Source organism: Stegodyphus dumicola, chromosome 9, assembly GCF_044657685.1.
Source record: "Stegodyphus dumicola isolate Sdum_Otavi_A_Nest chromosome 9, ASM4465768v1".
NCBI classification, from domain to species: Eukaryota; Metazoa; Arthropoda; class Arachnida; order Araneae; family Eresidae; genus Stegodyphus; species Stegodyphus dumicola.
Genome location: NC_140776.1, coordinates 8,017,895 through 8,045,738, shown reverse-complemented (window position 1 = coordinate 8,045,738; position 27,844 = coordinate 8,017,895). Strand labels below are relative to the sequence as shown.

At 33.7% G+C, this 27,844-nt stretch overlaps 1 protein-coding gene across 1 annotated transcript in view; it reads left to right on the top strand.

The window, feature by feature from the left end:
* The window catches only part of LOC118196609 (uncharacterized), an 82,923-nt gene that overhangs the window by 1,970 nt on the left and 53,109 nt on the right, over nt 1–27,844 (top strand). The window lies entirely within an intron of this gene.

Genomic DNA, 27,844 nt, shown 5'->3' with positions numbered 1-27,844 from the left:
TAGAGAACAGGGGAATCTAACATAGAATAAATGAGCTAAACAAATTTATTAAGTCCATAATGAAAAAGACGAAAAACCTGTTTCCACATCCGAAGCCAAACACTGGGGAAACTACCTACACGCAAAGCTTCTTGCCATTATGAAATAGAGTCTGAGAATGTATTTTCAACAAATGACTGAATTGTATGTATTTAAAATCGTATTTATGGGTTAAAAGTTTATTTTATAAGATAACTCTGGTAAATTCTGTTTCAATTCTGTAAAACAATCTTAAAGATATGTAAAATTTAAGGAAATTCCTAATAATTTTTCCAGTGTCAATTAAAGGGCACCAATTTTCGTTGCATTCCTATCTAAAATGCTAATTTTTCTTCTTTTTTTTTTTTTTAAGATATGCCAAATGCAATACTGAATATTATTGTTGACGAAATCCTAATTATCAAGTGTTGTTCTTTTAAATTAACTACTCAAATCATTAATTCAGAAGTCAAACAACAAATTTTGTAAATTAACGCTGATTTTTGTTGTTTGACTTCTGAATTAGTATTTATTCGGCGTGTTATTGTGTCTTAATTACTCAAATCATGTTAAAAATATGCCTTATCCACTCATTTTTTATCAGTATATTATTATTCAGCATTATAACTGAAAACGTTATCGATGTATCGATAAATAGGGGCTTGCCACAAATACATGCGTTTATAATATATGTAATAAAAGTATAAATGTGTCTGCTGCGATAATATACGTTTGGGATAAATATTGAAATCGCAAATCATTGTAAATGGTGCTTAAAGCACACAGGAATTTTCTTTGTTCTTTCACAGATAATATTCCTGAGATTTCATATTTTGGATATTTATCTTTGAAATATCTTTTGCATTACATTACACTGCACTGTATTCTACATTCCAAATCAAATTTAGCAGCAGTTTCAAAGAATTTGAAAAAGCTGTTTAATCTTAATATTTAAATTATCCATATATTACTCGCATTATATTCTTATGCATGTATGTATAAGAATATGAATATCTTATGATAAATAAGCGACTTCACATGTATAACTGAACATGCATTAAATTATACTTAATACATTATCAAACTAGGTTTGATATTTTATTATTTACTCGTTTATTCCATTACTTACTCGTATATCAGAAAGCATAAAAAACAGTATTATGTACTAGTTTGGATAAAAAACAGAAGAGTATAGTAAAACGTAATTATATAATTATGTCTTCATTCCGTTTGATTTGAAAATACTGTTTGTATTTATATTCAAAAAGTTAAATTTGCATTTAATTAATTAGAGAAATATTGATTCAGATTTTTTTTTTATTTCAAAAACTGGCATCTTCTAATTTAGGAAATAGCGGCGGATGTTTTATTTATGTGATACAGTACACATCTTTCATACACTAGACTTATAAATTTAGTTAAAACTAACTTCTTCTACCCAGCAGTGGACATAACATTATTTCATGAGTGAAAGATAATGAAGTAAAATAAAAAGTTAAAGTAATTCCTTCCACTGAATGGAGCACTGTAATACACTAAATGAGAATTTCAAGTTTTGGAATTAAATAATGATCATACAGATTCTTTTCCTCCTTCTTTTAAATTAAGAACTCAATTTCAGAAATTTCGCTTCGAACAGGAACCGAACCAAAGTATCCGTAGTCGCAGATGAGTGCTATGTCTGCTAAACTAATACAAGCAATTCGCTGATCCTCCTTCGTTTTAATTTACTCTAGGGTTGTTGTTACAAATTTACTTGTTTTAACTTTTACTGTAATTTTCAGCTTACTCTATGGTTGTTGTTACAACTTTACTTGTTTTAATTTTTACTGTAATTTTCAATTTACTCTATGGTTGTTGTTACAGATTTACTTGTTTTAACTTTTACTGTAATTTTCAATTTACTCTAGGGTAGTTGTTACAACTTAACTTGTTTTAATTTTTACTGTAATTTTCAATTTACTCTATGGTTGTTGTTACAACTTTACTTGTTTTAACTTTTACTGTAATTTTCAATTTACTCTAGAGTTGTTGTTACAACTTGTTTTAACTTTTACTATAATTTTCAATTTACCCTAGGGTTGCTGTTACAACTTTACTTGTTTTAACTTTTACTGTATAAAAAAAATGCTTATGTCAAGGAGTAGGGAGGATATAAAGCAAAATTTCAAATGGTCACAGAACTTAATTATTTTTAAATGAAATTTCCGCTTTTTAGCAAAAACGTTTCCAGCTCAGAGCACTCTAAAATTTTGGACTTAAATCTTTAAATTTTGGTCAAAGCAAAGTGTAGGATTCTCCACTGTGTAATTCTCAGTTGGATTTGAAGAATCTTAAGAACTATTAAGCGAATAATTGCTTGAGTTCATGAGACAGTAAATAAACTTGGAAAGGGTTAAAAGATTCTTCATTCAAATAAGATTTAACGGAACTTAGAGTTGTACAATAAAGCCGACACTCGGGCTTCAACTTAAGAGACTAAGAATTAAACTAAACTAATCTTAACTAAAGAGATATAGCCGAAGCTATCAAAATTCTAACAGAGATGGCCTCTTAACACTAATTGACTGCGCAGCTATCAAGGGCCTAAAATACGGCCGAGCGTAATAATAACTTACGAGAGAGTAGCCTAAAAAGGCGGACGTAGGCTAGCCAGAATATCTGGTATCTCCCTCACTAAGACAGTGAACTTCGCGGTTAAATAACGCTCTTCCTCATTAGCACTCAGACGTGATTCTAAAACTGCGTTCTGGCCGGAAATGGTAAGTTGAAATTAAGAAGCAATAGGAAAGGAAGTTTAACTCAAAATTTAACTGTTAATAAAATTAACATAATCCTTACAAGAGAGAGAATCATTTTCTTGAAACTGGTAAAGAACTTGCATGATATTTTGGCACACGCAAACTTGTTCAGTTTATTTCAATCCTAGGATAATAGATTCACATTTGAGATTTAATCACAGCCATAATAGGCCATAATCATTTTGTAACAACAAACATTAAGTCGAGCAGACTTCTCAATGCATGACTTAAAACTGGTTACTACCTATCTTTTTACACTAAAAATGTCATTGTTATATTGACTCACTGCAAAAATTGTTTAAAATTGAATATTATTATTATTTAAACCAGAAACATACGTGTTACCAAAACACTTATCGGTCGTTTAATAAAAAACATCGATTCATCGAATCAACAGGAAAAAACCAATAAATAAATAAAATTTATACAATACGTATTGATATTAACGTTATATTATTTTAAAAATATCTAATAATTCTATATCTCTTAAGTAGGAAAAAATTTTCAAATTGTGAAGTGTAAGACAGAATTATGTAATGAAAGGTTTCTATAAATAACTTCTGTAATGATGGTCACAAGGAAAGAAAACCAGATGTTGAGAAATCTGTTTCTCTCCGCCGTTTGAGATAAATATCAAACTTTCATGACATCAGAAGCAGAAATCTTTATAAAGACAAATATTTCTGTTAGCATTTTTACAGCCCGTCTATTAAAAGACTGGGAAGTATAGAAAGTGTAAATATTATGTTCTGTCATTATTACAGATATTTTCTTACTTCATATGGTAGGAACTAAGTAAAAAACTTTTTCTATGAAATATCACTGCGCTTTGTTACGAAAAATTAACTTTTCAAAAAAGAAATAGGTATTTTTGTTATCGAAGCGATCTTTAAATTTGGTTCGATATGCAAACCCACGCATCTAATGAGATATATCTTCTGCCTTCTCTAAATTCAGTGCGTGAGACATGATTGAAATCACTTAATCACTGTCGCAGAGGATAAAACTACAAAACATTAGCAAGTATCAGTAAGCATTAGTATTTTCCAGCTTCTACATCTAATTTCTTCTTCTTCTCCCCGCCTCGTGCGGGATATTTTGCTTTTGATAATTACTTCCTGTTATTCGAAGTGGTTAAATGCCGTCATTGTCCTCTTGTCTTGCCTAACTATTATGTACGTTTAAATTTTGTTTTCTCTTTAAGTCAAAATTTAAACGCACAATTAAATAAATAAATAAAAGCTACCTATCAGGCAAATAAAAGTTAGAAGGCATTTTCTCTCTCTTTTCTGCATGCCTTCGTGGTGTAACGGTAAAGATGGTGGATGATGATGACCAGGATTTGGCGACTGGGTCCCCTAATCCTCAGCTGTTCTTTAAAAGAGGGAATGCTTTTCCTCCTTTCTGCATACCTTCGTGGTGTAACGGTTAGCATACTCGGCGTGTATTCGAGAGGTCCAGGTTCGAATCCTGGCGAGAGCATTGCTCACTTTTCTAGTCTCTCGCATTGTCTCTACAGTATGTTAATCAAATACATTAGAAATCAACAACAAAAACTCGATTTTTTTTAATCATTGATAGTTTTTATAAATTATCTATAAATTTTATCGGTTGTTAGAATTTAACATCAATAAAAAGAATATTATTGAATTAATTAAGTAAAAAAGACTTTTGTTGTTAATAGCAAAGCCTGCTTTTTAATAATCACTGCAATTTATTACATCTGCTAATATCGATATTTGAAAAATAACTTTTCAAACAGGAAATTAATTTACAGTGGTTTTGAGTTTTACGGTGTCCAGAAGAAGGTAACATGTTGTTCGGCACTCAGTAACTGTTCCTGTTTAGTGGTTTAAATACCTACCCCTTGAAAAGTTCTTTTTGAAACATTAAGCCAGGATGATTAATTTATTTTTTACTTCCTTCTTTAATCTAAATGTTTACACAATTACTTAAATTTTCTCCCTTTCCTAATAAAGTAAGTGTTTACTTTTCTTATGAATGATATAACCAAACCTCGATAACTGTTCTTTTGCAATATTCAATTTTTTTTAACAGCTAGAGTGATTACATTAAGTAAACCCACTGTCTAATGTAATAAGATTTCGGCTCTAAGAAACAAAATATCGTAACAAATTGAATTTATATCCATCACTATACAAATATAGTCATCATGAATACCGTGAATAAGCGTAGCCCGCTTCATAACCGAGCTCCCTTATGTATAATATAGTACTTGTCGTCGAAGTATTATATTTTCGAATCGAAATTAATTAAATGGAAAATCAATTACTTTTTAAAACAACCCCACCCCCTCATATAATCATATAGATTCAACCTTAATGAATACTTTGGAATAGTTAATTACAGAATCCCATAAATTGAAAAAGTAAAAAAATTAAATTCTAGTACCGCAAAAGAGGAAATAGATTACCTCAAAATAGGAGAGAAGAAACAAAAATTCCTTAAACATTAAAAAGTTCCTATTTATTAGTGAAAAGAACCAATATCATGAAAAATCAATTTCATAAAACAGAAAATAAATAAAGGAGATAATAATGAATGAAAAATAATTTAATATATTTTAACATTAAAAGAATACAAGACCTGAAAAAAATACAATGTAAGTGCGAGAAAATTAAACACATCAACATCCGAAACATTAATATGCAATCAAACTTTCAAGGCACAGTAAGGTTAGGTTAGGTTATTTAATTACGGCAAAGCCTCGAGGGCTATCTGCCTAAGGGGAGGGATGCATTAGTGGAGGACTTTCTGAGGGAAACTGGCTCGTATACACTTTACACGTGGGGAAAACCACAAAAACACCCATGCAGCCAGCCTGTTCGCGGGATTCGAACCTCGGACCGAACTACCAGTGTTCTGCGACTTTACCGTTCGGCCGCCGGTGGGCCCAAGGCACAGTAAAAAGACGCTTCAAGATACAAGTGCCTATACTCTGAAAATTTTAAAATTACTAACTTGCTCATGGAATGCAAGATAGAGAATTAAAGAACAGTTAGATATTGTAATTTAACTCCATGCAATAAAATGCTAATCCAAACTAAGACATATTTATTCATATAACTCACCGTCAATAACTACTTGTAAGCGTAAATATATATAATATAGATAGATAAACGTTGTATAATTAGTCGTGGAAGGATATTTTAAAAGTACATATTCATTTCCTGTTTATTAATTCACTCAGGTTAAGAAGAGTTACTTAATTTTTAGTAACATTTTTATTATTATTCCTTTTTTGAAAGATTTTACCAGCTTATTTAATTTCCTTTGCAAAAATTTTATTACCAATTACCTTCGAAGCAAATTTACATAAATTTACTATTCACATTTATTTTCAACTTAGGGGCCACGCAGAAACATTGCAAAACAGTTCTATGTATTGGTAATGGTTTTCATGAATAGTTTTTTTCCTTAGCGCCCTTTTTGGATTTTGAGAAATGCATAAATTTTTAAAATAGTTAATATATTTTTTCATTACTATGTGGAATAATTTTTATCCTGCAAAAAATTGCAGGGAAATGATTAGATGATTGACGAGGAGGCGATACATATTATGTTGCTACGCCATGATAGACAACCTTTTTTTTTTTTATTTAAATCTGCACTTCTCGATATTTTTTTTTTTTTTTTTCAGCTTTCAAAATTCTATGTACCAAAAATTTACTTGTATACAGTAATTCAATTACATAGGACGAGAGATGCTTTAAATGTTTTCAAAAACAAAATTTTAGAGTTACGAAGAATGCATCTGTTAATATCAGAATGATGTCGCATCTCAATGGTGCACGGCGCAATATGCTCCAGAAATTGGGTTAAAATTTTTGTACCAAAACAAACATATCGTTATTTAAATTTTTAATAAATTAGATTTAATAAATTTTTTGTAAATAATTAAGTATTTAGAAAAAATATACATCTTTTACATGAGTCAATAATTTTTTATATCTAATTAATGGACACATTTCAGCTTTGATGCGGTTAAACAAATTAATTTAAGTAATCAATCTAACGTAATAAACTCTGTAGATCGAAAAAGAAATTTAGCAACAAATATATAAGTGTTTTAAATTAAAAAAAGTTCATTATTTTAAGTCGCACATTTGAAAATACCAATTTGCAGCCACAAAAAAAGTTTATTTAGTGTAACATAATTTTAAGGAAATAATCAGCTTTACGACAGTGTCTTCGAACATGTAACTTAAGTTGTAATTCTGAATTCTTCCTGAATTCTTCATCCGCTGAAAATTTAAACTGCAGTGAGTAAAAGCATACCATTTCAATTCCGTCTCATTATCAAAACGAAAGTTATAAAATTAGATTTTCACTGAATTTAGATAAATGATGTACGTATCTCAAAAACTTCTGATGCAACTGTGCGTTTTGCTGCGAGGGAAATAAACTTTAACGTTTTAAAGCCCTACAACCATAAAATACTGTTATTACGTTACATTCTAAATTTTTGTATCCAAAAATGAATTAAGAAAATTGCAAATATGCCACTGACAATGTTAATATATCAGAAGACACAGGCAGAAGAAATAGGAAAAATCTCGAAAAAAGGTTGATTAAAAAGCGATCACACCAAACCAATTAAAGATACTATTTACTATATATACTTGTGTTATTCTATATAAATTATACGTATTATATTTATCTCTGAATAAAAGAGATTAACCTATCTTCCTGATACTCCTAGGTTACCATTTTATGTAATTTGCATTTTCAGTTTTTAAATTTATTGTTCACTTTTTGTTTATTTATTAAGTAATTTTCTTTCGCGATGTATTTCGGAAACAGAATTAGGTAGAATCCAAATACTTAGTTACGAAGTAATATTTCACCCAATTTTCGAACCTGTATTCTTAAAATTTAAGGCATTAATTTAATACACTTAAACAAATAAAAAATTTTGAAAGTGTCCGTGTGTCTAAGAACAAATTTTCCGACTTCATAGGCTTCTACTCAAATATCGATCATCAGCTATAATAAGTGTATTTGTGCTACTTTTTTAAGAGCTAATTAATAAACTATATCTACTGAGTTTTACAAGAAGCTAAAATAACTAAGTAGTATATCGCATCACGTATGTTACGATCAAATATGCATTTGAGTTAGCAAATTAGATAAAACTATACAAAGGGATTTTGCGATAAAATAAACTAGTCCATATTCCCCCTTTTGAACAATTCAGGTTATAAAACTTGAGAAACGTCGGTCTGCAAATAACAAAAGATGATGTTCGTAATAACATAGACACGTAAGAAAGATTCTGTTACAGATTCCATGTACATTCTTGAAGCATGTATCTCTTTCTGAGTTTGAAACATTCTATATCAGACATTTCCTGTCAGACGCATATGCAAAATATAGGCTGTATCTCATCTTCGTGATCCAATCCCACAAATACCACCTTTTATCATGCACATTAGACAGCAAGTCTACAGTGACGAGGATTACATCTGCATCAACAGCTAACGACGAGAGAAAAAACAATTTTTCTTCCTTCAAATATGTAAAAGAAAAGAAGCTGTTCAATAAAGGAAGCAATTTCACGCTATGCTCCTCGAAAAACATATACAAATTCCGGCTCTCGCGGAAGATTTCTCGACAAAGTGTTCACCATCTTCTGTTTTGAAAGACAGATCGAGGTTCACAGAAGCTTGTCTTCAGTATGAAAATATCAGCTTTTTGATCTCCCTGACGGGCGAATGCAAGCAACATTGAACGTGGTTCTCTGAAATCGTATCCCATCGTTTACCCGCTTGATACGCTTTTTTCACCGCTGTAAAATGTTTACAAACAGCGACACTCGCTGAAGCGGTTGACTGATGCTCCTTTTCGGCACGCTTGGTTAAGTGAGCACGCTTGCTTAACGCCCGCGGTCGAGAGTATGTAAGGATGTGCAGTTGCATGTTTTGCTTTTTTGTTTTCTGCTCTTCTGAATTTACCTTTTAAGATTTTGCTGCTTCTTTCACTTAAGCAGATATTAATTACCAATTTGAGTGAAGCAATTAATTATCCTTACTAGTAAGGGAGTTTCAGAACACAAAAATATGGTAGTTCCACTCGGGTTCGAGTTCATCCCCTTCGAATCATCTAAAAACAGTTTGTTCTACGATTAAAGTACGCTTATTAAAATTACAGCACTTGAAACGTAGTCTAAACAATGATTATTTTATTAATTATTAGCCCAAAGGACGTTAGCCCAGAAGGGCTATTATTTTCGTTTTGGCATTTTGCGTTGATTCACTATAAATGTCGGTTCACTTTTCAAATTGTTGCCACCCAATTTTAGAGCCCTGTATTATATTTGAAGAAATTAAATAATGAAGAATCTGCATCAATGTATGTATGTTTCTCGCGCTGCGAAGAAGCAACGGTACCTAGAGGCATCAAATTTTTAGTAAGTCGTCCTCCACTATAATATGGGCATCTGGAAGCCCGAACCTGGAATTTGGAATATGTTTTATTATCTATTTCACATTTTAATTAAGTTTAACGAATGTTTTCATTAAGAAAATCAACGATTTCAAAGCAAGCAATGGCAGCACTGTACGAGAAAAAAAATAATTTTTAGCTCCAGCGCGCGAGACTGTGGCATCGGAAACTCTAAAGATACGCTCATTTTAAAATTATTTTGCGATACTGCTGTTGAATTAAATTTTATGGTTTAAGTGTGAATAACATGATATTTAATAAATATAGCTAACACACAAAACGTTAAAAAAAGTTCCCTTGGGCGTATATAAAATCTGAAAGCTTTAAGTTTTTTTTTTTTTTTTTTTTTTTTTTTTTAATTTTAAAATACTTCCACACAAATATGTATAAAGATTACCTGTATATTGGCTACATTTAGGTTCTAAAGTAAGTATAAGAAAATCAAACTAAAACTATGGGGAAAATGAATTATGAAAAACTTAGGCTAAAGCGACGGAATTTGGAGTTCCCCTCGATTTCCGATATTGAACCGTTTTCTGATACTTGAACGTGATTGATTTAGTTAACTTCTTGTTCATTACTACAGAGTACTAAGGCTTAAATTGAAATCTGGAAGTGAAGTGCGGAAAGAAACACATGTTTTGCCATATTAAAAAAAGACCATTCCCAAAACTTATTAATTATTAATTTAATACGAACAAATTAAAACTAAAATGGCTTTAGGTATTAGACCAATAGTAATCTGTGTAACTGATATTTATAGGATATAAAAGATGTAGTTCCTCATTCACTAAGCCTAAAATTTTCAAATTAATTACGTTTTCTGGCAGCGCAGTAATAATCTAGAGAAAAAAATGCATATAATTAAAGCATTTTAATAGCTTTTGTCTTATTATTATTATTAATTTTTCTTCTTTCTTCCTTGATTTGCACTTTTTGGGCAATTATATCGTAAAATAAATCAATTTTACATTAAAGTGCTGCTTTCCTTTACTGAGTAAACAATAATCTCATTATGAATTCATAGACTCCTTTTTTGCATATACCTCTAATATTAGAAACTTACTTCCTTTTATGAAAATTTTCAAAATATATACTTACTGATGTATACTATTTTTTTCCCTTATAACACAAATTTAATATTGGCAGGTGTTGTCGTATTCTTGAACAAGATATAATTAATATTCGAAAATTCTACGATAGAAAGCAAAAACGAAAACTGTATATAAAATAATCGATTTAAATTTAGAAATCAGAAAAAAACCACAATGAAAATTTTGTAAAATAAAATATGCATCTAACACTGAGTCTAAACGGAATGAAGTCAAATAATTTGAATTTAACAAAAAAAAAAAAAAAAATTAACGAATGTAAGCTCATTTAACTGAATAATTGCACATTTAGCATCAATAAAATGTAGATTTCCAACGCCGTTAAGCATTCATTTAGCTCTAGACAATCTGTTTGCCACGACTATATTTTAACTGGAGGCGTACGATTCTTTAGTAGGAGCTTAGTATTGGGCTTTCGGTATGCCATTTGCTTGCCGTGACTCCCAAAAATATCAATTCATGTTCATCTACGAACATAACCGAATTCCAAAACTCTTTAAGTTTATTTACATAGATCTTACAAAATATAATCTTGCTCTTCAATTCACTCAGTTATTCGGCCGTGGAAAAGATCAAGGAAAGTTCAAATGATCAATGAAAAAGTTTTAAGATTTTTCACTTTAAAAGAAATCACATTTTTTTAACCCTTTATTAATAAAAGCAGCTGCTCAGTCTTATTTTTTATCTTTTCCACGTTAAAAATCCTTCTCACAAGCGTTTTGCATGGAAAACTGGGTAGGATAGGATTATATCTTTATCATTTACAGATATCCGCGAAGAGAAGGGATGAATTTTTGAGACTTTGCATAAATATATTCAGCAATTACTTATTCGGCAAATCTCGGAAGGGATGACTTTTTGAATCACCTTTTAAACTCGGGATAATGGCGAAACATCTACAGGTATTCCCGAAGAGAAGGGATAGCTTCGTAGTGGTTTGTTCTGAGGAAAACTGGATCGTATTCACGATACAGATGTGGAGGGGCACGAGGAGGAGAGCCTATACAACGGCTCATCGCCAGGGTTCGAGCCTTAATTGAACCGCCAGTATTCGTTTGGCTTAACCACTAAGCCACTGGCGAGGCAATTTTTTTTATACGGAATCTACATTACACATAGAAAAAACTCCAAAAAATTTTATTCAGTTGATCAATTCGAACTCAGATCAAACTACCAACGATCAGCTGGTGGCGGAACTTCCAGACAATATGTAAAAAGTTTCTGTTCTTGATATTATCTTTATTTAAGTATCGATTTTAATTATTTTATTAAGACAAAGCACATGAAGGCGATATGGCCCAAGGAGAATGCTTTCGTGAACGACTTTCTTGGGAAAACTGAATCGTATTCAAATTACAATTAGAAAAACCACCAAAAGGCCCATGCGATTTTTTTAAAAATAAATTAGCAAATAATTTTGTTAAATCAATCATATACGCATCGTTGGTCGAACTAATGATATTATTCATTGTTGATGTTTTTGCTTAGTCTTTACTTCTCGAAGATACTTCGGTGATTTCGCTTGGCTTGGGGTTAATTATTTGTAACGTGAATATGAGCTCTTTTAAAAAATTCCTCAGACTTCATTGTATCCCACGTTTAACTAACAAATTAAATTTCTACTCATTTTAAATTAAGCAGCATTAAGTTTCATTATATATTACGCCAATATGTTAATTTAATTTTGTTATTTCGCTATTTCGCTTAATGTTATTTCTCAAAGTTCCATTTCATCAAACAAAGTAACGATACAAGTGTTGTACTTACGTACTCCCGTTCTACTACATTTGTTTCCATTAAAATTCAATGGGAAGTATTTTCCGGGTTTTCGGTTTGATATGCTCCACCTGTAATAGACAAGTAATCCGTCTCAACCTTAGATTGATGATACTTAATTTGTTTTCGTTTAGCGTTCGCTCTATCATTTACGTTTTATTTTTGACTTCAAGAACGAATGCACTAATGACTCGTAAGTAGCGATAAGAGTTTCCCGTTTAACCTTTCATCAAAATTTCTAACTTTTTATTCTAAAGAAATAGTTGGAAACAAAAACTTTTGCTATACCTCTTTTTAGCTCAAAGGGACAATTTGTCCGGAAGGGCTATTAATTTCATTTTGGCATTTTGCGTCAATTCACTATGAACGGCGAATCATTTTTTAAATTGTTGCCAGCAAATATTAGAGGTCTGCATTATATTTAAAGAAATTAAGAAATTAAATAATAAAGAAGCTGCATACATGTATGTGTGTTTCTCACATTGTGATAAAAGAACGGTACCTAGAGCTATCCAATTTTGAATAACGTACGTCTTTACTCAAATATAAACATCTGGAAGCCCAAATTTGGAATTTGTTTCATTATCTACTTCCCATTTGTAAAGCATTTATGAGGCTTTGATTAAGAAACTCGACGATTTCAAAGCGAGCCATGGCAACACTGTACGGGAAAAAAGAAAAAAACATTTTTATCTCCAGCGCGGCGAGACTGTATCGGAAATTCTAAAGATAGGCTCTTTTAAATTATTTTGCGATATTGCCGTTGAATTTAATTATATGGTTTAAGTGCGAAGGACATGAAATTTATAAAATAAAGGTAGCACACAAAATGTTAAAAAAAGCCCCTTTTGGCGTAATATAAAATCTGAGAGCTTTCAAATTATTTTTAATTAGTTTAATATGTGTTCTTTTTTTAATATTTTAATAAAATTCACTCAAGCATACATTACAAGCAGGACATTTCAAAATGCGCTTTTTCTTGAGGATTGTGCATTGTATAGAGGCGTTTAACGCCCACTTATGAGCAAGAGTATTAGTAATTTATTTGTAATATTATTTGGAATTCAGATTTAGGCATCATTTGCCCATACATTAATTGCACCCTTATCCTGAACCTAAATCTACTTTACGAAAATTTTCCTAATTTTTCTTAATTAAAGCTTTTTAATTTACAACATTTCTAAACTAAATTTAAAACCTGTTTCCAAACTGAATTGTTATATGTATCATAAATGATATAAGGAATTTTCTAACGAATGTTAATGAAATTTGCTCAAAATGTTATTTTGATTTTTCCAGTTACAGGACAACTAACGGTGAGCAGTCTTCTACAGAAACATATATGTACGCGCTAACATTTCCTATTTGCTACCTTGCAGTTGAATATGTTGCTCTTGTACCTAATGCGAGTGTTAGTAATATAAAGTTCTTAAAATGTGGGTTGGTTTGTTTTATATGATGGGCTATCTGCGTAAGGGAAAGGATGCCTTCGTAAAGGACTATCTACTGGAACTGGCTCTTATGCACGTTACACATGTGGAAAATCACAAAAGCTCCCATGCAACCAGCCCGTTTGCGGGATTCGAATCTCGGACCGAACTACCAGTGTTCGGCTACTTAACTGCTTGGCCGTTGGTGGACCTTAAAATCTTAAAATGTGGCTTCCCATTTCGGTTTTTTTTTTTTTTTTTTTTTTTTCCCTGGAAATAAACATGATATATTTCATGTATTTTAAAAAACAAGAAACACCGACGAAACGAGCTTGATGACAAAGTATGCTTTCGTGCTGGAAGTATCAAACTGCAGCAAGTATCTTTTTAGAGTGTTTGGCGTGCATGTTATCCTAAAATTGAAAAAAAAAAAAAAAAAAAAAAAAAAAAAAAAAAAAAAAAACTATCATTTCTTCAGTATATCTGCAGATTAACTAAGTAAAATAACAGCGAATATAGGGATGTTATTGTGGTTACTCATGCTCATTTGTCTGACCGTAACATCAGTCTAAGTCCACAAAATTCCTCGCTTCAAGGAGCGTAAGTTACGCCTATCGCTGGGAACAGCCTTGAGCACCTTACAGGTGACAGTTCGATTTAGCTCAGTACCGCCCACAGTTTTGATGGAAAGCACCCCGGTTCTGAGGGTCTCCCACCCACATCAACCCTAGACATTTACAAACATCTATGCCTTCTCTGGGATTCGAACCCGAGCCCTTTGGCTCGGCAGTCAGCTACGCTAACCACTGTACCGGTTGGATGGCACATAGTGATATTCAACATTAAAATTTTATATAAAAACTGTTTACAAAAACAACAGTACCAGACTATATGATAATATTTAATAACTCCTACAGCCTTAAACAATAAGAGAGGAAATGTGTAGTTTTACATCTAATTTAATCAAGGCAAGCACGGAGGAGGTTTAGGATAAGATGCATTCATGAAGGGCACTAGCTTAGAAACCAGAGTCGTATTTGTATTCCATGTTGGATAAACGACGAAAAGGAGGAAAGACAAAAGTGTGGGACAAATTGATGACTTCTATTTCAAGGTTTTTATGTGTTCAGGTATGCATCACCAATATTCGGCGAGCCGAGTAGTTAAATCGCTGTACATTAGTAATCCTTCCGGTGGTCGACGCAGGTAAATGGGCTAGGATCTGTACTTAAGCAGTCTCGACCACGGGGATATATAATCACTCTTCGCAGGACTAGAACCTCCTTTCATTTGGGGATAGGGTCAGGCTCTGCAGTAACCATACATACTGTCTTGTCTGCCCCTTGGTTGTGGGGAAACTACATGGTTAAATGTCGAAAGTTGTCATTGGGGGTTTGGCTTCTTTGATCAACACTTCTGGACGAACTACGATGGTGTGGTGTATTTAATTATGGCAAAGCACACTAGGGCTGTCTGCCTAAGGGGAGGGATAGCCTTCGTGGAGGACTTTCTAAGGGAAACTGACTCTTATACACGTTACACATGGAGAAAACCACGAAAACACCCATGCAGCCAGCCCGTTCGCGGGATTCGAACCTCGGACCGAACTACCAGTGTTCAGTGACTTTACCGCTCGGCCGCTGGTGGGCTTCGAACTACGATGTACTATGCTCTTCTCTTTATTGGTGGATGCATGCCGTCCACCTCTGACTTGTGTGCTATTTCCCAGATTTGTGTGTATCATCTGGGTCGACCGGGAGGTTGTGTCTCCTTGAATTACTTCTAGGGATTGGGACATTATAACCGTGAAAATATAAACTTTTAATAAGCTAGGTATTTTAGCCCCTTCTTCGTTGTGTACTGCACATTAGTAATTCGACCCAAATCGCGGTTGCCTACATGCTAGTTTTCATGGATTTACCCATGTGTAGCATAAATACGAGCCACCTTTTCCCTTAATAAATGAATCCCTTAATTGTGGGGAGAAGAAAAAAATTACAGTGAGAAATTTCATTCCTGGAGTTTCTCAGGCATGAAAAAAGTCTCGTAACAATCAATCTTCGGCTTAAAGTCGGAACGAATTTGTCTAAAATCAAAATGATTGGGTCTTTTGAAGTCAGCAAAGATTTAACAACATTATTTCAGGGTAACTCAAATTATTGGGAGAAGATTTATACATCACAATGTCTACTTGTCAGTAACAGAGGATGAAGACGGTATTTAAAGTAACAGCAGATTCCATTTGCAGAATGTATTCCTAACATTAAGAATTAATAATGAGCTATTCTTTCTTGTATAATATGTAACTAAAAAAAAATTCAGAATTTCGTTTTTCTGGTATGATGGGAAGAATTAAGATAGTCCTCCTTTATGCGTATTTTTTGCTCATAAATTCCTTCCTTCTCCTTACCTAACAAATTTTCCAAATTTTATTTCTAAGGGAGAGCTCTTGTTGCAAAATTAACAGTACAAGTGTGAAATTCGTAACGCTGCCTTCTCAGTTGAACACTTCGCTAAACATTGAACTTAACACGTTTCTTTTGCACTTTCCTACACGAAAATATACCTTTCAAGAGATTTTACTGAATGTAACTGAATCAAAATAAACAGAGAGACATAACAAGGGAAATGTAAGCATTACCGCTTTGACATAAAATTAAAGGCACGTCTGTTTAAAAAGTAATTCCACAGGTACTAATCAACATGATTGGCTTACTCAACCTGACGTGAATCCATTTCGGAGAAGAATAAGTAGCTTTAATCTGCCTGGAGAGCGTCAGGTGTTAAAACCCATCGGTATGACACTAGCAAACCATCACAAGGCGATGGAAAGATAAGAAGACTAAGACGCAGCATTTCCTTGAAAGCGTTTAATTTTCAAGTTATTCAAATGCAAATGCAGATGTCAAGGCATTGCATCTTGCAGTCAACCTATCAGGGACTGTTTCTAGCACGCGAGTGACGCATGACTTGCCCTCTGCTCTCTGTCAAGAGTGTCCGTTATTGTCCAGTGAATGATCAACTGAATCAAATACTTCATAATTGGCTTTGAGGGCCCAATGTAAAGAACAATCTCCATTTGAATGATTATGACACAGAGATTAACTTTTTGCAGATTAGAGCTTTTCATTTCTAATTATAATTGTAACACGAATTGCCCGTGTGAAAGAGGCAGAATAATTTTTCTTTCTCTTTGTCAACGAATGTCACATTTACATAAAATAAAAACACTCGGGACGATGTGAATTTCATGTGGACCACACAGGATGGTTCTTGCCTGCAGTTGTACGAATATCTTTCCATTCGGGAGTAATTATGTGTTTGGTTAATTTGATTAGGCAGAGCATGGAAGGGCTACCTGTTCTAAGGATAGAGATGCCTTCGTGGGAGACTTTCTAAGGGAAATTGGCTAGTGTCCCTATTACACAAGGGAAAAACCACTAAAATGCCCATGCAGCCAGTCCCATCTCCTGGAATCGAGCCCAACTCTCAGTGTTCGGCGACTTTACCGCTCGGCCACTGGTGGGCCAGTGGTATATGGGACAAAGTCAATTTGTGTTTCTTTACAGGTTTTATTTGATTATGGCAAAGCGCTCGAGAGCTTTCTTCCTAAAGATAGGTATGCCTTCGTGGAGGACTTTCTAAGGAAGACTGGATCGTATACACGTTACGCATGGGAAAACCAAGAAAACGCCCCAGTATCCACAGAAACGCTTCACAGAAAACGCTTAATTGAATTCACTGCCCAGACGGTACAGTGATTAGGGGAGAAAACCGCTGAGTTGACTTCGAACACAGGTATAGATATATCCATGCAGAATGCCAGGCCACAGCCCTGGGCAGCCCCGGCTGAGCAGACGACATTTATAAAATGCAAAAAAGAAATATGCATGTGCATACAAGGCACTTGAAGAAGAGTACAATCAAAATATATGTATATACATATAAAATACCAACTCAGATACAGATATAGACACACTTACATACATATATATTACGAAGCAAATAAAAGTATACATACTCTCACTCATATTCATCTATACAAGTCCTATATATTATCCTATATATTATCCTGATAGTTAAAGTTTACATGAAGCATGCCACTGAGGTACGCGTGATCCTTAATATAAATTAGGTACCATAAATAAAAGATATAAACATGTACAGATACATTGCAGCATTCAGATACAGTACGAACTTCATGTATGAGAACCTGGTACAGCATAAATACAAAATTACAGTGATATGGGGAGCCTGCCGAGATACTGAAGGGCTAAGATTCGAATCCCGGAGAAGACATAGATATTTGTAAGTGTATAGTGTCCATGCGGCACGAGGCATTCTAAATATGCGACGAGCCGAAAGTCATCCCATGGGGTTTGGTGGATCGAGAGTGGGGTGGGAGACCCCGAGGGGATCACTCGGACCACTTCCGGGATGCTCTCTCTCTCAAAATTGGGGTGGAAAACAGAAGTCCAAGCTTTCTTTGGAGTAGGCTCTGGCAACCATTCTTCCATGTAATTATGGATACGACAACAACAACTTAATTAGACTTAAGGAGAGTAATTTAAAAGCCTTGAGCTTTGTAATAAAATAAAAAATTAACCATCCAATCTATGCAACTTGGTTGGAATGTCCTTTAACTGAATACAGTAACGCTGACAGAAGTGAACTGTTTGAGAGAAAAGATACCTTCGTGAGGGATTTTCTAAGGAACACTATCTCATACGCACGTTACACACGAAGATTTGAATTGGATTTCATTATTCAATTATGACAAAGCACACGAGGGTATCTGCCTAAAGGGAGGGATGCCTTCGTGGAGGACTTTCTAAGGGAACTACTTGGTATACACGTTACACATGGGGAAAACCACGAAAACTCCCATGCAGCCGGCCCATTCGCGGGGTTCGAACCTCGGACCGAACTACCAGTGTTCAGCGTCTTTACCGCTCGGCCGCTGGCGGGCCGTTACACACGAGGAAAAGCGTGAAATTCTCCTATAGCCAGCCTATTCACCCAGTACTAAAATCGGGTCGAATTACGACTTTCGGCGAGCCATTTCTTTCGGCCAATACAGGGTCTGTCTAAAATGAAGTGAATTATCCAAGGGAAAGAAATAAATACAGGAGAGAAGTAAATAAAAAGTGCTCATAAGTTTTATTTTTGATTATAGACGCAGTTTGAATATAAAGTTTTTGATATCATCTCTTCTCCCTCTCAATCAATGAAAATTCACTGTGGAAATTGTAGCAAATTGCTTATTACGAGTGAGCAACTGGTCGAAAGAAAAAAACAGTTTATTCAACTTTACCTCCCGAAAAGAGCGAGATTGCTTTGTTTGTTTCATTTCTACTTCTCTCTCTAATATGAGGCGTCCGTTTGCTCGAGGCGTCGTAACAGAGAAACAGGGTGGCATAGGCGTTGCGCTCTGCTTGCTACGCCGTGTAAAAAAAGTGTCATACCGTTCCCACGCTTTTGGCCACCGTTTATTCCCCGAAATGACAGAAAAACGCACATACATTGTCTTCTTCATCGTCAGGAATCTAGTCTCCTCGAAAGTTGTGCGAGAGTAAGATCTCGATTTGAGAATGTGGGAAAGTGTAAAGAGACACGGCCATAATCCGGATGCCGAAGAAATTTGGGAACGGGATTTTTGTTCGGACGTGGGATTGACAACTTTTTTTCTGCGGCCGAGTAGCGAAATTGAGCGTCGAACAAATGAGGCAAGACGGATTTCAACTAAATTAAGAAGGGAAGCGATGCTAGCGAGCACATTCTGCGATAAGAAGATGCTAGATACAAGCATAATCAAGTTTCAAATGTTTCGAGGGGGAAGAAGACAAGTATAAGATGTCCATCTTTATTTTGACATATTTTCTGTCCGGCAAATCTTTACTTTTATTTCACCAGTCATTGGCCTTACATTTAAGCCTTTTTTGAACACTGGAAATGAAGAAAGTACTTTATTTGTAGAGTAATTATGAGTTATATACATTATCTATCGACTATAGATGTCACGAGTGTTTATAACTGATGTTTTAAATGAAGACACTAGTCCGGTTTTATGTGATTACAGCAAAGCCTCGAGAGCTATCTGCCTATGAAGAGGGGTGTCTTCGTGGAGGACTAAGGGAAATTGACTGGTATACGGGTTACACATGGGAAAAACCACAAAAATGCCCATGCAGCCTGCACATTTGCGGGATTTGAACTTACGACCGAACTACCAGTGTTCAGCGACATTACCGTTCGGCCGCTGGTGGGGCTCACGACAGTAGTATAATACAGTATAAAACAGCAGAAAAGCTATTGTTTTATACTGATATTGTGAAATTTAACGTATGTATTCGTTAGTGACTTCGATACAAAAATAACTGAAAAATACTTTTTCAATGTTTTCTATTTAAATTAATTACAAAGTGTTAAAAATGAACGTACGAAATTAATTTGGAAAACTATAACAATAAAAGCTGAAAAAAATAGCTAAATATAATAACGTTTAAAAAAATACTGCATTTATTGCCGAGATATAACTGATATAATCCTTTTAAAATTTCACTTTTTTAAACTTTAAATAAATATTCATTAATAGTCTCTGCTCATGTTGTTAGAATATATTTAGCATTCAATTTCAAATTGCATTAAGTCATTGAAGCAGGACTAGAACCTCCGTTCATTCGGGGATAGGTTCAGGCTCGGTCTGCCTTGGGTATTGTTTTGTCTGCCCCTTGGTTGTGGAGAAACTTACATGGTTAGATTTCGAAGGTGCTGCAGGTATCGACGCTAATCCGTTGTTCTATCTGCTTATTCTATCACGCTGTTGATCACAACCGGTGAAAAAAAACCTCTTTCTGCCTTGAGGGGAGGGGTCATCTAAGTCATTCTAGAAAGCCTATCTCTCTTTATTAGCCCAGAAGGGCTATTAACTACAAAACAGCATTTTGCATTGATTCAATTTTCAAATTATTACCAGCAAATATTATCGCCTTGTATTATATTTAAAGAAGCTAAATTGTGAAGAATCTGCATGAATGTTTCTCGCATTGTGACAAAGCAACGGTCCATCTAGTTTTGAATAACGTAGTTTTCCAACCGAATTGGGGCACTTGGAAGCCCGAATTTTGAATTTCGAATTTGTTTTATTATCTATTTCATATTTTGGAAAACTTTAACGCATTTTCTATTAACAAACTCAACGATTTCAAAGCGAGCAATGGCAACGCTGTACGAAAAAAATATTTTTTGTATATCGCGAGACTGTGTATCGGAAATTCTAAAGATATCCTCTTTTTAAATTATTTTGAATATTGTTGTCGAATGGAATTTTATGTGTTTTAAGTGCGAAGAACATGATATTTAATCAATGAAGGTAACACACAAAACGTTAAAAAAAACACTCTTTTGGGCGTAATATAAAATCCGAAAACATTCAGATTTCTTTTATATCTTTTATCTTTAATAGGCGAGAATTTGTATGTAATACATAAGTATAAGAAAATACTTTCTTTAAATGCAGTAAGAATCTGTTCAAAGAAAGAATTTTTAGTTGAGAAATCGTAACATTTCACTGTCATATCTTAATTTTTCTATTCTCTTCGAAGTCATTTGCGATCAGTTCAGGACCAAGCTTCCACCATACGAATTTAAACAAGTGAATTCTTCTAAAAAATTAAAGAATTATCCTCTATATGAACTCTTTATTAAAAAAAAAGGAATTTTTATAATACAAAATTATACACTAATTACATTTTATTTCCTCTTAGCTTTCCTTTTATATTAGTTCATTTACTTCCTTTAACACTTTGTTACGACGATGTGTTTATTGTGCGTACTTTGCCAAAGCGTTAATTTAAAACGTATAAAACAAAAGTAAAAGAAGAAAGGTTAACACAGAACTCGCCCGTGCAGTAATAGTCCATGAAATAAAATGTTTGCGCTGCAGATCATCTGACAGAAAACAATTGTTCGTCGCATTAATCATTAAGTCTCAGAAAAACGAAAAAAAAAAAAAAAAAAAAAAAAAAAAAACACGGGATCTTTCCGTAGTTTATAATGAAACTTTTTTTGATAAAGAACAAACACAATGTAGCTCACAAGAGTCTAAACCGTTACGAGAGGAAAAAAATAGGGACAGTAAATTTGATAAAGGAAAGAAAAATATGTAATCGACATCATTTGCTGGATATCACTATGTATTGTTACTTTAAAAGTTATCTCAGATCGCAATCTTGTCTCAGCTTTTAATACATTTGTTTACTTATCCACATTTGACGCTCTGTTCCCACGTTCCATTTCACGCCTAATCCCCTGGGATTTGTTACCGTTCAGCGAGGATTAAGTTTTCACTTCTCTAATGTGTTAATAAAGGGAAAATCTGATTGCAAAGAGATAAAAACCAAACTTTCCCAGGCACATTACGTTTAAAAATTCTGGATGTCGTAAGCTACAATTTCTTATTTAAAGAAGGTTTTTTAATGGTTACTCGAGCATACAATAATCGTGAACGGTCTTTGCTTCGCGTGGCATAATTTTAAAATTATTCACTGAAATACGCTGTTATAATTATAGCATTCTTATATTGTTAATTGCTTAAAAGACATTTAAAAGCAAAACGACACTTAATATGCTTCTTGGCATATTGATGTTTTTCCGTGACATCAAAATTATAATCATAGATTTTATTTTAAAATTTTACTTTACTCTTTACCGAATTTTACTATGTTAAAAACTCATTAATTTTTTTAAACATATTTTACAAATGCTCGATGCGTTTGGTGTTGCTGGTGCGTAAAACATCTTTGCGTCATCGGAAGTACATACTTGGGCATTTTTAAAAGTTCGCTGGTGACCCAGTTGAATAAAATCAATGATGACGCCCTCTTTCAACAAATAATTGTCCAGCTCTGTGCTGCAAAAACTGTAACCGAGACCATTGTTATCATTATTAAATATTCTGACTGAAGTCAAAGAGTTGCTACATAGATAAGAGACCATTTACGAGAACACTCAAATCAAAGTTTGTACAAACGAGAAAACGACTCGTGAATACTAAGACTACCCCTGATTTCAGATTAACAACATGTTACCCTTTCCTTTGAAAGTTCATCAAAAGAAACAGTCTTTGGTCCAGTATTCCTTCGCTGATTTCCTGGGTCTTTGCAACCATACCACTGATGCCTTGGATTTTTGTCCATGAGGATATACTAACTGATATGTAGAAAGAAACAGATTTTCGCGTAAATATCTATAGTATCAACGAAGATGGGCACACTGAACATTTGTGAAATGTGTAAAAACCTCTAAATTTCTCTGTATTTCAAAGTGATGAAATTTAGCACAGTTCTATTTGTCATGACTTTTAAATATATTCCACCTCAGTTCTGAATAAAACTGTGAAACTAGTAAAAGAAATTAAAATAACTATCTGTCCTGCAGACTAAAAACTAACACTGATTAACCAAATAACTTCGACAGCTATGTCTTCAGAGTATTCTTCTACGGATGAAAATTCCTCAAAATCACAACAAGTAAAATCTTCGCAAACTATTCGATGGTGGCAAAAGAAAACGAGAAGGATTCTTCTTATAAGGAAAGATTCTTATCGTTTAGTTGTTTAAAACTAATTTTGCACAGAATAGTAATGAAGTTTTTTTTTCCACAAAATTCTCATATTCTTGTATAGGGAAAGGAAAGAAGACTTCATCTTTCCTTGTCCAGAATAATAATATTCGTTAACATCTTTCAGTCACTCATCTTCTTTTGAAAACTTTTTCAGTAGGTCAAAAGGTTTATCAAACTTTGCTTTGTTGAACTGCAAAAGAACATTGATCTCTTTGCGAACTTAATTTTCCTGATGTTTCTCTTTTCACGTTGTTGCAAGCAATTAAAATAAAATACAATATTCTTGTTTTGAATTTCCCACTGAAAGCAAAGTTAAATTCATTAATTTGCATTTCATGCACCTCAATATATCTTCAGGAAAAGAAATAAAACTAAAAAGAAATCGTGTTTCTGAGCAATAATCACCTTCCTTGAATCTGGGACAAACCAGATTAATCACACTTTCGCAACAACTGAAAAAGTAAACAACTATAATAACAATGAATGGAGAATCAAAATCACCAGCCGAAAAAAAAATGCCTGTTTTGGACGATGCGCCATGTTTATAGGTTCCGCATACATATAACCGAAGCTCTAAATTATAATGTAAAATGATTTTAAAATAATGAGATTTTGACAAGAAGCATTAATCCTGCAAAGGCACTAGTGTCAAATGAATCAAACGCGAGAAGAAAACCAGTTGTTTGAGTAGGCAAATGTGCCTTGGCTAAACGGGGAAAAAAATCACTTTAAATCGAATAGTTATTTAAATTTCAAAATGAATTGTTTTATAGTGTATGATGTCGAGTGCTGCAAACCTGATACTTTATTTTGCTTCATTTCACAATTTTACTATCTCTAAAGCTGTCAATTTACGCAGCCATTTAAAAGTTGTAAATTTACTGTAAAGGTAGGCATAATAATAAAAAAGCAATTCCTCGATCATATATTTAATTAATGAGATTTTGCTATGACTCTCAATTCAATAACTAAAATTAATATTTATCGTCTACAGAGCCGTTTAAAAATATTTTCTTACGTATGTAACAATTTTCTTAGATCCTTTATTATTAAGAACTTCACCTCCAATTTTGTTTTGCTTTTGATAAAATTTTCTTTGCATTTGAAAACTTTGCTGACTTTAAAGCTTCTAATTTGTGCAGTAGTTGCCAGTTTACTGTAATATATCTATTTTAGTATATTTAGTATCCCTTTAATATATTTATTCCTATAATTCTATCTCATCCTTTTCATTAAATTTATAACTTCACTTCTTTAAATGATCTTTGATGTAAAACAATCTCTTGAAGTCTCTGACAGGAGTCATAAAAGTATGTAAGCGCAACAGGGATTCGAACTCCGGACCTAACTACCAGTGTTCACCGACTTTGCCACTCCGCCGCTGGTGGGCTTTCGCTCCTGCTACTCGAATCCGTGAGCACGGTTTCTTTATTCTTATATGTTGGTAAATTGTGAATTTTTTGCTTTAAAAATGATTGAATTATGTTGTTCTTATCTTCCGGTTAACGTTTTTATGCCTTTAGTTAACCTGCAAGCAATAGTTGTAGAATAGTGGATTAGCATGTACTAAAAACGTGTCAAGTAATTTTGCAACCATCGGAACGACTTCTCATCCGGTTCTTCATCGGGTGGAAACGACTTCTCAGTGCCTACGAAAAAACTCCTTATTCCAACCCTTAGGTTTGCATAATTTCAACAATTTGGTTGCGGCATATTTGTGGCTATGCAGTAAACAGTGAAAGTAAGCATCGAAATAAAAATTTAGCAACTAGACTGTATGCCCTTTGCTCAAAGGTAGATAAAGGGATAAATATACACACATATATATCTTCCTATAATGCATCGTTAGCGGTATTATATGTAAAAATGGACCTTTCTCGAACGAATGACGACGCAAAATATCCGCCGGCAAACAATGGCGATGTCCCAGACGATGGAATATTTGATGGAGGCGCGATTTTGCGGCTTTTTCTCCCTTAATCGCGAAGCGACCGTAACTCAGAGCCGGATAAACGGTCCTGGATAGCTTTAGGATCGTAAACAGATATTCTTTCTAAGCCAAGCAAGCTCGGGTCCAGCGTCACCCCGTGAGTAGCGGTTAAGTATCCATAACCGCTATTGTGTTCGCGGCCGGAGAATACTCCAATAAATATTCTTTCGTTTTTCTGTTTCTTTTCATGAGCTGTTGCTTTTTGGCGCGTTGCTTCATTCTCTTTTTTGCACGATACCTGTATCTCTTTTATCGCCTCGTTTCGGTGGAAATGCCGAGGTCGTAATTTTTCGAGAAACTTTGCAATATGAAATGTTTTCATTTAAGCATGCCGAGAGTCATCCTGTACATGAAAATGACTGAACGTTATTGCTCTGGAATATACCAGAGACCAACAGAACGACGAAGAAGTTGAGCAAATATGAACTTCAAACGGTTGTAATGATAAATATGATATAAAATGTGCTCAAAACATATTACAGATTTTACCATTTACAAGAAATTAGCATTTGCGTTACAGTTTTACCATTTGCAACTTCTAAATGTAATATCCATTTTTACGTTCTTCCTCTTTCTCTTCAGTGTATTGCTTATGTCTGACTGTTAATAAAATTAACTAGCTTTTATTTTATTTTTAGCTCAAATGCTAAAAAATTAAAAGTGTGTAATACTCTTTTAGATATAAATTAAATGCTTAACAGTTTTAAAAGCCTTGTCAATATCTCTCGACTTTTTCTAACTTCCTGATAAATTATTTGAAAATTATTTAGAATTGCTCCGGTTTGGTTTAGTTTACTGTGGCAAAGCACACTAGGCCTATCTGCCTAAGGGGAGGGATGCCTTCGTGGAGGACTTTGGCTCGTATGCATGTTACGCAGCGGGGAGGATTCACGAAAACGCCCATGCAGCCAGCCAGTTTGCCTGGATTCGAACCCAGGTCGAAACTACCAGCTTTCAGCGATTTTACCGCTCGGCCGCTGGTAGGTTAGAATTGCTTCGGATGTATCAGTTAATTCTAGTTGAAACATTACATAAAAAGCATTTTCTAAAGGCTTTTTCTTAATGGAAATTAATGTTTACTAAATTTTAATAAAAATGACAACTTCGCTAAAAACAGCTTTTAGTTTTATTTAACGAAATAAAAAGGAATAGGAGTAAACATTTACACAAATGATTGCGCACAAGTACGAATTTATATAAATGCTAAGTTCTTCTACTCAAGAGTATATTTACATTGTGACGCAAATCAAGATTTTATATCCTAGACATATATCTTGGCAATCGTAGCTTAATTTATTAAATTGTCCGATTTTCTTCTACAGAAAATTATGATAAAAATTACAGATTTTTAGTGGTTTAAATATCTTACTAGTCATTAATGGAAATGTACAGTCATTGTCAGCAAAGACTAATATGTAATGTACACCAGATTTTTTTTTTCATTCTGTATTATTAGCCCAGAAGGCCTATTAATTTCGTTTCGGCATTTTGCGTTGATTCACTATAAACGGCGAATCCCATTTTAAATTGTTGCCATTCAATATTAGAGCCCTGTATTATATTTAAAGAAATTAAATAATGAAGAATCTGCATAAATGTATGAATTTTACTCGCACTGTGATAAAACAACGGTGCCTAGAGTCTTCCAATTTTTAATAACGTAAATCTCCACCCGAATATGGGCATCTGGAAGCCCTAATTTCGAATTCTTTTATTATCTATTTCGTATTTTGTAAAACATTTATGAGTTTTTGATTCAGAAACTTACCGATTTCAAAGCGAGCTATGGCAACCACTGTACGAATATATATATATATATATATTTATCTCCAGCGTGCGAGACTATGTATCGGAAATTCTAAAGATATGCTCTTTTAAATACTTTGTGATATTGCCGTTGAATTGAATTTTACGGTTTAAGTGCGAAGAACATGATGTTTAATAAGTAAAGGTAACACACTAAATGTTAAAAACTGCTCTTTTGGGCGTAATATAAAATCTGAAAGCTTTCAGTTTTTTTTATTATTATTATTTTGTTATTTATCTCAAAAAAATTAAAAATTTTACAAGTTTCACGTTTGTTTAGTTACCACAGCGGAAACATTTACAAGTTATTTTGAGGTTCACCTAGATTTGCACTACATCTCTAGTAAATTTCATTCCCCTCTTTGAGTCGGTTGAATTAACTAAGCAAAGGCACTCTTAAATGAAAACATGGAGTAGAAAAACATATTTTGTAAAAATAAATAAAGTAATGAGTAACTTTCTTGACTTCTGTAATCTAAAAGTCTAATAACAGCTGGACAACGGACTGGGAAAAGAACACGCCCACGGTCATTAAAAAGACTACGTAAAGACAGTCATTGCCAATGTCCCGTCGCTTCTTAATTGAAGCAATCTACGGGTCCACGCTTGAACGATACGCCGAGTTAGTTATATATTGCAGATTATTCCATTGCCCCGAGGTCTAAGAGCAGATTGGGGAAAATAGCTTCCGAATAAACTGCAGGTTTTGAAAAAGAGACAGAACTGTCGGGAAGAAAATGACAATGTTTCTCTGCCATGATGACAGGAACGAAAATTGTATGCGAAATACTGATGGGATGCTCAGTTGCTCGAGGGAGCGAG